Source organism: Lissotriton vulgaris, chromosome 2_1 (assembly GCF_964263255.1).
Source record: "Lissotriton vulgaris chromosome 2_1, aLisVul1.2, whole genome shotgun sequence".
Taxonomy (NCBI): Eukaryota; Metazoa; Chordata; class Amphibia; order Caudata; family Salamandridae; genus Lissotriton; species Lissotriton vulgaris.
In genome coordinates this window covers 865,431,473-865,443,490 of record NC_141687.1, presented here as the reverse complement: position 1 = coordinate 865,443,490, position 12,018 = coordinate 865,431,473, and positions in this window count along the sequence as shown.

Sequence of the window (12,018 nt, the reverse complement as noted above, 5' to 3'; positions counted from 1 at the left end):
GCAGATACAACTCTTTTAAGAATTGTACAAATATCTTGTTAGTGTGTTTTTTTAATTTAGTTCTTTTATTATTTTTCAGGGAATGTGAAAATCCTTGTGAAGGAGACAATTTATACAACTCACCAAACAGTAATGGTTAAACAAGAAAATATGCCCACTGGGGCTCAATTCTAGTCGCTTGGTAACCGCTGAAATTTCACAACGTGTGCGCTAAGCAATAATGTAATGTTTGCCCGAAGGGGAGACACTGATTAGTAATGAATTCTGGAAGGCGCCCACATGGGCTATATTCTTATTTGATGATGGTTTGTGCGATGTGTATGACATAAATGGAAGAACGGAGCTTATATGTATAATAGGACTGCGCACAGGGGCGCTACCTGTTTAAACTTGCACGACAAGCTATGAGTGTTAATTTAAAAGTTCTTCCGCCTATCGTTTTTGCACGGTATATACCAGCTGATTACGAACAAGTTGTGCCTTTTTTGTAAATATAGCGTTACACACTTGAATTCATAGCGAAATGCCATTTACCTTAATTTAAATTTAACCATGTTTACGAATAATGAATTGTGTTTAGAGGAAACATTCCCTAGCTACCGCTTTGTTTACATAAATCGCAGCAGTCTTTTGTTTATGTTTATTTGTCACATGTTGTTTAAATTACTCCAATGAAATTCACACAACTTGACTCGTGAGCAAGGGAGACTATCCCGAAACGCGTTGAGTTAATCTGTTGCCGTTTTTGCTAAAATAAAACCTTTGGATGCACTTGGGCTCGTGTTTTTCATACCTGGAGGAGTGTGTGGAAATACGAAAATAATATATATATATATATATATATATATATATATATATATATATATATATATATATATATATATATATATATATATATTACCTACTGGCGGTCGCCAGTAGGTAGTTATAGTTTAGTTAGGATCTACTTTCCATAGGAAATCCGCAACATTCTATTGGAAATAACTTTGGCGCCGGTGGACGAATCTTCGCGAATTTCTCAAAGTTCGTGGCCCGCTCTGCTCCGCTCCTTCCCTGAAAATGTGGGGGGGATTCGTCAAGCGGGGGCCGATATAAAAGGGGGGGCCCCAAAACGTGTTTTCTCCATGTTAATTTCCATAGGGCGGTCGAACTCACTTTTAGCCCGAACGGCTGAATGGATTTCCACCAAACTTGGCAAAATTGTTGGGACTGGTAGCCCGATGTGCCTTTGCTATGTCTCAAGATATGTGCTCTAGTGGATTTTGAGTAATTTAGGTTCAAAAAAATATATATATCTATGGCAGCGCCCCGGTACGCGCACCAGGGAGCGCTCTGAGCGCGCCACGCGAGGTGCGCACGGAAAGCTGATTTATTTATTTATTTATTTGTTTTTTATATTTCTAAAGCGCAAACAAAGGCCCGTGGGCATCTCGGCGCTAAGTATCTGAAGTATTTACCCTAAGAGGAAGGAGCGGGATCTATTGATTAAAAAGCCAGGTCTTGAGTTGCTTACGAAAAGACCAGAGCGAAGGGCTGGCTTTGATCAAGTGGGGCAAAGTATTCCACAGCTTTTGAGCTGACACCAGGAATCTTCTGTCTCCCCAGGAAACAGTTTTAGTGCGGGGAACCACAAGATCAATTAGACGTGAGGAACGTAGTGTTCTAGACGGGCGATAGGGAATCAGATTGTGGACGAGGTAGGCTGGTCCTAGATTATGCAGTGCCTTATACACAATGCATAGAGTCTTAATCTTTATTCTGTTTCTGATGGATAGCCAGTGTAACTCTCTGATGGTATTCGAGGCAGATTGATGTTTGGGAATTTTTCCCAAAAGCCTGGCAGCTGAGTTCTGTATTATTTGCAGTTTGTTTAAGACTCCTTCTTGTGCATTGAGGAATAAAGCATTGCAATAGTCCAGAGTGGACAGCACAAGGGAAGTGACCAGAGTTTTACCAGCTTTGTCTGGAAGAAAAGGGAGGATTTTTTTAATGAGTTTCAATTTGTAGAAGGCTGAGGAAGTGATCTGGTTGGCATGTGGGTGAAAGGTGAGGCGGTCATCAAAAATGACACCCAAATTCCTCACCTTGCTAACAGGCTCGGGAGGGGGGCCTAGTGAAGATGGCCACCAATTGGACGACCACTCAGGAGTTAGCGGTCCAAAGATGACTACTTCCATCTTATCGGAGTTTAACTTTAGACAATTGGAGGCCATCCAACTCCCAATTGCTACCATGCCTAATTTGAGATCGTCCGCTATTTTATGGCCATTGTTCTTGATGGCTAGGACCAGCTGTGTGTCATCTGCATAGGATGTAAGGCTCATCCCATAAGCCCGAATGACATTGGCTAAGTCCGACACGTAGATGTTAAAAAGTGTCGGACTTAGGGATGAGCCTTGAGGTACTCCACATGGCAGAGACAAGGTGGACGAGTGGAAGGGTCCCATTGTGACTACCTGGGTTCTGTCTGGCAGAAAGGAAGCCAGAAGTTTGCTGGCATTCCTTTGAACACCCATGTTTTCGACACGGTCGATCAGAGTAATGTGATCGACCGTGTCGAAGGCCGCTGATAAATCAAGCAGTATCAAGACTGCTGTGCCCCCAGCGTCACGGATGGATCTGATGTCATCCGCTGCTTTAATCAGAGCCGTCTCCATCCCATGGAATTGGCGGAAGCCAAACTGGGTTTCATCAAGTAAATGATGTTGCTCTAAAAAGGCGGAGAGCTGTTTATTCAGAGCTTTTTCTGCTATTTTAGCCAAAACTGGTAGGCTGGCAATAGGCCGGTAGCTCTTAGGTTCGTCCATTTCAAGGTGTGGTTTCTTTAGGAGTGGTTTGATAAGGGTTTTTTTAAGCTATCAGGGTAGATACCTGTGCTAAAAAGCATTGCATATGGAAGAAATAGCAGGAAGAACCACTTCAATGACCGGTAGTAGAACTTTGAATGGACATGGGTCAAGTGCCGAACCTGATCTGATGGTGGATATAATATCCATGACCTGAGAACTGGAAATTTCTGCGAATTGAGAGAGAATAGGTCCAGTATGTATGTCGGTCAAGATGTTAGAGGGACTTTTGGCTTTTTTGGAAAAGGCAGAATAAATATCGTTGACTTTACTAAAGAAGAAACTGGCTAGTGCATCACAGAGGGGTTGTGAGGGGGGTGGAGTCAGAATGGGGGAGTAGCCGGCTAACTGCTTAGCGGTTTCATACAGGGCTTTATTGGAGTTTTTGGCTATCTCAATTCTATGACTAAAGAATATTTTCTTGGCCTCATCAATCATGGTTTTATATTTGGCAACCGTTTCTTTATATTTTATTTTAGCCTCCTCTGAGTAGTCTTTCCGCCAGTGCCTCTCCCTATTCCTGCACTGTTGTTTTTGTTTTCTTAAGGCTGCGGAATACCAAGGGGCCGATGGAGTGGATCTATTACGCGATCGTTGTTTAACCGGGACCAGCGAAGATGCCGCCGAACCCACCCACTCATAGAATTGAGTGGTAGCGATATTAGGGTTGGTTGATAGAGAAGGGGTAGAAGTGATTAAAGAAGTTTCCAGGCTGGAGCTATCAATGTCGTACCACGCCTGGAATGCCTGATGGGTGTTGAGGGGGAGTAAGGAAGCAGCTGTATGATGAGTGGTTAGTGACGCCATGATAACATGGTGGTCTGACCAAGTGACAGGGAGAATTTGAGAGACATGTAAATTTTGTGAATTGGTGAAAATACCGTTCAGTGTATGGCCCCCATCATGCGTGGATGATTTGACCAGTAAAGGTAGACCGAAGGTGGTCATATCCCCTAGGAGCACGGTAGTGTCTTTGTCCTCCATTTTATCAAAATGAAAATTAAAATCACCGAGGACAGTGAAGGAACTGTCGAGAGCGGATGATTCCAAAATGGACCTAAGGTCAGAGATAAATCCAGTTCTTGATTCCGGTGGACGATACAAAAGGATCCCTTTAAAATTATAGGAGGGGGTCAACTTGACAGAGAATTGCAGGGCTTCACAGGATGGTAGAGGGATCGTGTTGGTTCTGACAGTGAAAGTATCACGTACAATGAAGGCGATCCCACCACCTTTCCTGCGTTGTCTATCCAGTCTGTGGATGGAGAAGCCTTTTGGGACTGCAATTACTATATCTTGCTCGGACGAACTGTCCATCCAGGTTTCTGTCATAAATAGCATATCTAAGTTGTTATCCTTCATCAGGTCAGCTATGTCCTGTCGGTGTTTCCCGAACGAACGGACATTTATGAGGGCAAGTGAGAAGGATTTGGGTGAGTAGGACTTGGACTTGGTGGGAGGGGAGGAGTTGAGGTTAGAGGGAATCTGTGTTTGACAACAGGGACAGATTCGGGGAGAATCCACAGCAAGCAACAGCGGATCCAGTACAAGACATGACTGATGTTGAGGGGGTCGTAAAAGCCTGAGCATGTTGGACGTATATGGTCTAGATGAATCTGGGCCAGGGGGACTCGAGAGACCAGGGGGACTGGCCCTCGGCCCGGTCCAGGCGCGGACGGGCGCAGACGGCTCTCGGGTGTCTGTAAACATTCGAAGCAGTCCGTACTGGCCGCCATCTTGTGTCTCGGTAGGATAGAGACACAAGAGGTGGGAAAAAAAGGGGAAAATGACCATAAGGGGGCAGGGTTGGTCCCCCCTGAACCCCTAGGTTTGATGTGGGGGGTATAAAAGGGCCCCACGGGGCAAAATATATATATATTTTTTTTTTTGATTTGCGCGGGGGAGCGCCCGGTACGCGCACCAGGGAGCGAACCGGGGAGCGGCCCATGGGGAAAGAAGAATGACAGAGTTTTAAAAAAATGTAGCCTTTGTTTATAAATTTGAGGTAGTTCTAAAAAGAACTGTTTTTTTTTTCTTCTTTTTGTTGTTTTATATATATATTTTTTTTAAACATTGTTTACTTTTTTTGGGTTTTCTGAACAGTTTTATATTTTTTTTGTATTTTTCATGGGGAGAAACGAAAAAACAGGGAATTGAAAATGGTTCAACTGGAGCAAAAAAAAAAAAAAAGAAACAATTAGGCTTTATTGGGGCATTTGTGGTTGTCCCCAGCAAGGACTATGAGCTTTATGCTCAGTTCACCATAAGAGATGGTCTTCCCACAATGAATACAAGTAATTCGGAAATCCGCAAACCGTGGCTGAATGCAAGGGATTGTCTCCCTTGCCTCTGGTCCCGACGGAGTGGGTTGCTTTCTTTTGGAGGTGGTGCTTGTAGATTGGGGAGGGTTACTGGCCAGTTCCCTCATCTCTGCAGCAGAATAGTTCATCGGATGCTTGCGCTGCATGTGTCTAATCATGGTGTTGTTTCCGAATGAATATTTTTCCCCCTAGAAAGTTCCATGCCACAGATTAGACAAGTCACCTTGGCCGCATTGACTTTTTTCTTCCCCTCTGGGATCGAAAAAAACTCCCATACAATGTGTGGTCTTGGCTGGTATGGGGTATTGTGTTCTTCAAGCCATCTTCTCCTCCCCTCCTCCTCCTCCTTCTCCTCTTCCTCCTCTTGTTGACCACCAATGTAATCTTGTGGTGGTCCTCTTGGTGGTTGTGGTGGTGGTGGTGGTGCAGATGCTCCAGCTGCTGCTGCTACTGAAGCCATTTTATAGTTTAAAAAGGTACAGAGAGGTACAAACAGGTCTTCCTCAGTCAAAGGACAAAGTCAGAATAAGGAAAAAAGGTGGGGTCTTTCATCATTTAGAAAAAAAAAGGCCTGAACCAATGAGAAGTGTTATTTTCAGGTCACAAGACCAGGGATTTCATCATTATGAAACCAAAACTGTTCTGCACCAATAAAAATTGTTATTTTCAGGTCACATGACCGACGCGCTTACGCGACGCGCCCCCGGACACGCCCGGGGGCGCGCCCCGGGTCGCGTCGCGTAAGCGCGTCGGATGTTTACGTTGCGCGATCGTATTCGCTCGAGTGCTTCCGGGTGCGCTTACGCCGTGCGTATCACGCGGACGCGGCTACGCGATACGTCACGATCATGTTTTCGTTCGCGACATTGGCGCTAACGGGACGCTTCCCGGTTCGCGCACCGGGGCGCTTCAAAAGACTACGCTCTCCGGGGCGCTCACCGGGGCGCGCCCCGGGAGCGCTCCAGGGTCCCAAAAAAAAAAATGGCTTTAAATACAAATAAAATATAGGATTCATTCATTTTAAAAAATATTACATTTCATAGCTATAGACATTTGCTATTAACAAAATTTTGAAATTCAAAGAAAAAAACATAGGTTTGGGGCCTTATATATAGTTAGGAATTAGCATTTAAAAAACCTATGAAATTCACTGAAAAAACCATAGGTTTCAAATCAGGTATAGATAGGAATCAGCATTTAAAAAACCTATGAAATTCACTGAAAAAACCATAGGTTTCACATCCGTTATAGTTAGGAATTAGCATTTAAAAAACCTATTAAATTCACTGAAAAAAACATAGGTTTCACACCAGTTATAGTTAACTGGAAATTTTACTGACATAAAACCATTGAAATTCCACGTTATAGTTAGTTGGACTCACTATAACTTGCGCGCCTGCAATGCACTGCTGATGATGTCACATATTACATCACTCATGACATGGTCAGTGACATCACTCAGGACATCACTGATGACACCATCCTTGTGACAGAGTGACAGACCTCCTTTCAGTGTAATGTAACCCTTAAAACACATATTCGAAAATAGAAATTAACATTTTCAAAAAAATGGAGATATCCATACCAGTTACAACAACTAATTCAGTAATTCCACCATCTATATACACATTCTCTCATTCACCAACAGTTCTATATAGTCACTCATACATATACTCACTCATCATATGTAGTGATACACCTATACATCCTGTTACACACCGACAAAAGTTACTCACACACATACTCACACATACTCACACATGCAAATAAACTATTGAACATCCATTTATTTGCATATACAACTATGCACACACTACCACCTTACTTCTAAGGAAACTTACACATACTTACTCTCTTAAACAATCACTTATAGAAACACATACTTATTTAAATAGGAACTCTTACAATCTCACATATACTCACTTATATACATCAATACTCACATATACTAGATTAAAACATGTTGTTACTGATAAAGATACTAGTGAGACAGTCATTCACTCACTAACACACACATATACACACTCATCCACCCATACAGTCCTGCACATATGCTGTCTTCAAAACACATACAAACAGTGAGTCAGTCAGTGATGCATCTATGTGCTAAGTAATACCCCCACTAAACCATACTGACACTCATACTGATACTAAAAAAACATCTAATAACCCATATACACACACATGTAGCTACTCACCAACCCATGCAGCCACTTATACACAAAGTGAAACACTAATACATATATTTAAATATTTAAACATTACTCACTAATATTTATTTTTCAGAAAGACACACATTCACTGGATGGTGTCATCAGTGATGTCATGAGTGATGTCACTGACCATGTTTGTATATATATATTTTTTTTCTCCGAGCCCTTCGAGCTGTTGAAAGTTTTCTGGATGACGAGAACAATTTAAATACAATTTGAATGGTAGCAGGATTTAACTTGGATGAAGCGGCTGCCGTGGAACATTAGCCATACATGGAACTTTCTCCTATTAAAGGCGTCTCTGTGAACTGGCTGCCAGCTAATACAAAAGGAATGTTTTAGCCAAAACGTGGATTGAAAGACGAAACCGGCAAAGAGAAGCAATGAGGGTGCATTCTGGGAACTGTGGTTGCCTAACACAGCTAAAGAGAGGCAACGAAATCACAGTGTCGTGACACAGGTGTCATGCTATGCTGTCTCCATTAAAAAGATCTTAAATACAGCACGATTGGAGTGGTCGTTGGTGAGTTTTAATAACTTACTGTTGCTGATGTAAGTAAGGTGTCTGACACACCTTGGGAAAACGACCCCGGCTCGCTTGGGAGAGGCGCTTCATTGTCAGGTCCCTGCGAAGATGGAGAGAATCCAATTTAGGAAGCGCCCACCGGCTATGAAGCAGTGACTCTGCTGCAAGAGAATGGAAGTGGCCCTCATGAAGGACCCGCCTCGATTGAAGTAATGAACACGGTTAAACAGCTAGAGCTGGCAGAGAAGATTTCTCCGAGCCCTTCGAGCTGTGGAAAGTTTTCTGGATGACGAGAACAATTGGATTACAATTTGGATGGTAGCAGGATTTAACTTGGACGAAGCGGCTGCCGTGGAACATTAGCAATACATGGAACTTTCTCCTATTAAAGAAGTCTCTGTGAAATGGCTGCCAGCTAATCCAAAAGGAATGTTTTTGCCAAGACCTGCATTGAAAGATGAAACCGGCAAAGAGAAGCAATGAGGGTGCATTCTAGGAACTGTGGTTCGCCTAACATAGCTAAGGAGAGGCAACGAAATCACAGTGTCGTGACACAGGTATAAAGGAAATACTTCATTTCCTCAGAACTGTCCACAATTGACTGCCAAGTACTTACAGACACTGAATGCAACAATATGAATTAAGGATACCTTGCTGCCACTTTAAGTTCGAACTGTCGGGCATTAGTCCCTTTTCAATGTTTAAATTCACGTTTGATTTAAAAAGCAAACTAACCCATCCGTTGTGAATTTGCATATGATTAAGCCTTGAGAAGGCGAAACGCGTCATGCTATGCTGTCTCCATTAAAAGATCTTAAATACAGCACGATTGGAGTGGTCGTTGGTGAGTTTTATTAACTTACTGTTGCTGATGTAAGTAAGGTGTCTGACACACCTTGGGAAAACGACCCCGGCTCGCTTGGGAGAGGCGCTTCATTGTCAGGTCCCTGCGCCGATGGAGAGAATCCAATTTAGGAAGCGCCCACCGGCTGTGAAGCAGTGACTCTGCTGCAAGAGAATGGAAGTGGCCCTCGTGAAGGACCCGCCTCGATTGAAGTAATGAACACGGTTAAACAGCTAGAGCTGGTGGAGGAGATTTCTCCGAGCCCTTCGAGCTGCGGAAAGTTTTCTGGATGACGAGAATAATTGGATAACAATTTGGATGGTAGCAGGATTTAACTTGGACGAAGCGGCTGCCGTGGAACATTAGCCATACATGGAAATTTCTCCTATTAAAGGCGTCTCTGTGAACTGGCTGCCAGCTAATCCAAAAGGAATGTTTTTGCCAAGACCTGCATTGAAAGACGAAACCGGCAAAGAGAAGCAATGAGGGTGCATTCTGGGAACTGTGGTTCGCCTAACACAGCTAAAGAGAGGCAACGAAATCACAGTGTTGTGACACAGTTATAAAGGAAATACTTCATTTCCTCGGAACTGTCCACAATTGACTGCCAGTAAAGTTAGTTCTCCATTAAAAAGATCTTAAATACAGCACAATTGAAGTGGTCGTTGGTGAGTTTTAATAACTTACTGTTGCTGATATATATATATATATATATATATATATATATATATATATATATATATATATACATACATATATATATATATATATATATATATATATATATATATATATATATATATATATGTATATATATATATATATATATATATATATATATATATATATATATATATATATATATATATATATATATATATATATATATTCACTGAAAAAACCATAGGTTTCACACCAGTTATAGTTAGGAATTAGTATTTAAAAAACCTATTAAATTCACTGAAAAAACCATAGGTTTCACACCAGTTATAGTTAGCAGGAAGTTTTATCAGTAACAAACAAACATTTATTCTGTCATCAACTTTTACATATACATATATAAAACAAATTTATTTTTCAGAAAGACACACATTTACTGGATGGTGTCATCAGTGATGTCATGAGTGATGCCACTGACCATGTCATGAGTGATGTAGTATGTGACGTCATCAGCAGTGCATTGCACGTGCAAGTTATAGTGAGTCCAACTATCTATAACGTGGGAATTTCAATGGTTTTATGCGAGTAAAATTTCCTGCTAACTATAACTGGTGTGAAACCTATGGTTTTTTCAGTGAATTTAATAGGTTTTTTAAATGCTAATTCCTAACTATAACTGGTGTGAAACCTATGTTTTTTTTCAGTGAATTTCATAGGTTTTTTAAATTCTAATTCCTAACTATATATAGGGCCTCAAACCTATGAAATGTAATATTTTTTATAATGAATCCTATATTGTACATTTATATAATAATTTTTTTTTTTTTTTGCCTTGGTGCGCTCCTGGTGCGCGCCCCGGTGTGCGCACCGGAAAGCGCACTTTTCCGGCGCGTCCCGGGGCGCGCACCGGTGAGCGTCCCGTTAGCGCTATTGCCGCGAACAAAAACATCATTGTGAAGTATCGCGTAGCCGCGTCCGCGTGATACACAAGGCGTAAGCGCACCCGGAAGCACTCGAGCGAATACCCCGGGGCGCGTAGCGTAAGCGCGTCGGGTCATGTGACCTAGAAATAACACTTTTTATTGGCTCAGGACAGTTTTGGTTTCCAAATGATGAAAGCCCTGGTCATGTGACCTTAAAATAACTCTTTTCATTGGTTGTTATCAGTTTTTTTTTACAACTAATGAAAACCCCACCCAATTCCTTCATTTCCTCTTTCACTTTGGAGACAGCAAGACCTGTTTTTTTCTGTCCTACTATTTTGTGGAAAGAATGGCAGCTAGACCATCCAGCAGTAGTGAGGACTCAGATGGCTTCATTCAGGAAGAGCCTCCTCAGCCCAAGATCAAGGAACATTTTATTTGGACATTTTTTTCAATACCTGAAGGATTAAAAAAGGTGAATGCTCCCAAAGTAGAATGCTAAATCTGCCAAACTGTGCTTTCCCGAGGAGACCCAAAAAGGAAGTACAGTTTTGGCAATTCGACAATGATTCGCCACGTCCAACGCAGGCACCCCCAGAACTATGCCCGGGAGAGTGTCCGAGACCAGGCACGTAATCCCCCAAGGGATGGTGCCTCTACATCTACAGGAGGAGCCACAACATCAGGGAGAGGACGTGCAGCGGAATTGGAGATGATTCCGAACATTCAACCTGTTTTTAGTGACTTTACTATTAAGTGCAAGCAATGCGATTAACTGCTTTGCTATGGTGAGCAGAGCATCAAGCTCGTTGCATGCAAGAGGCAAGAACACCGCTGCCTTCCCCAGCCCTAATTTGTCCCCTTTTTTTTTTACCTGTTAAGCAGTTTTGCATTCCCTGTTTTTGTTCTGAAAAAAACATAAAAAAAGAAGAAAAAAAACCAGTTATTTTTAGAACTACCTCCAGTTCTCAAAAAAGAGCTATATTCTTATCAAATTCAAAATGAGTAACTGAAGTGGAGTGCAGTGAGAGAGGAGAGGAAATGAAAATGAGTGGGAAAGCAAAGAAAGGGACGAGAGGGGAAGGGAAGTGAAGTAGGGGGACTGAAAGAAGGTGAGTGTGGGGAACGAGAGTGAGGAGAAGTAGAGTGAATATGGGGAATGTGGATAAGTGAAGAAAATGTAGTAAAAGAACGGTGGTGTGGAAGGGTAAGAAAAGACTGACGCAAGCCCTTTCACATTATTCCTGCGCCAGGTGTAATGTATGCAAAGGGGGCGTATTGACGCAAGAAAGGGTCGTAGAAGTGACGCAGTGAAATCTATGAGATTTCACTGCGTCACTTTTAGGACACCATTGCATCAAAATCTTGCACATCGGGCTGGCCCCATGTGAAAGGATGCATTGCTGGAGTTGCATCACTTTTGTGACACACTCCAGCAATGCATCACTACCTCTAAGCACTTTAAATCATTATTTTACTGTTTCACTGGGTTTTTAACATGGTACGCTCCCCGGTCTGCTCCCCGGTGCGCATACCGGGCGCTCCCCCCGCGAAAATCGGAAAAAAAACCTTTTTTTTTGCCCCGCGGGGCCCTTTTATGGCCCCCACATCAAACCTAGGGGATCAGGGGAGGTCTACTCTGCCCCCTTACGGTCATTTCCCCCTTTGTTTTTGCCTCCTCTTGT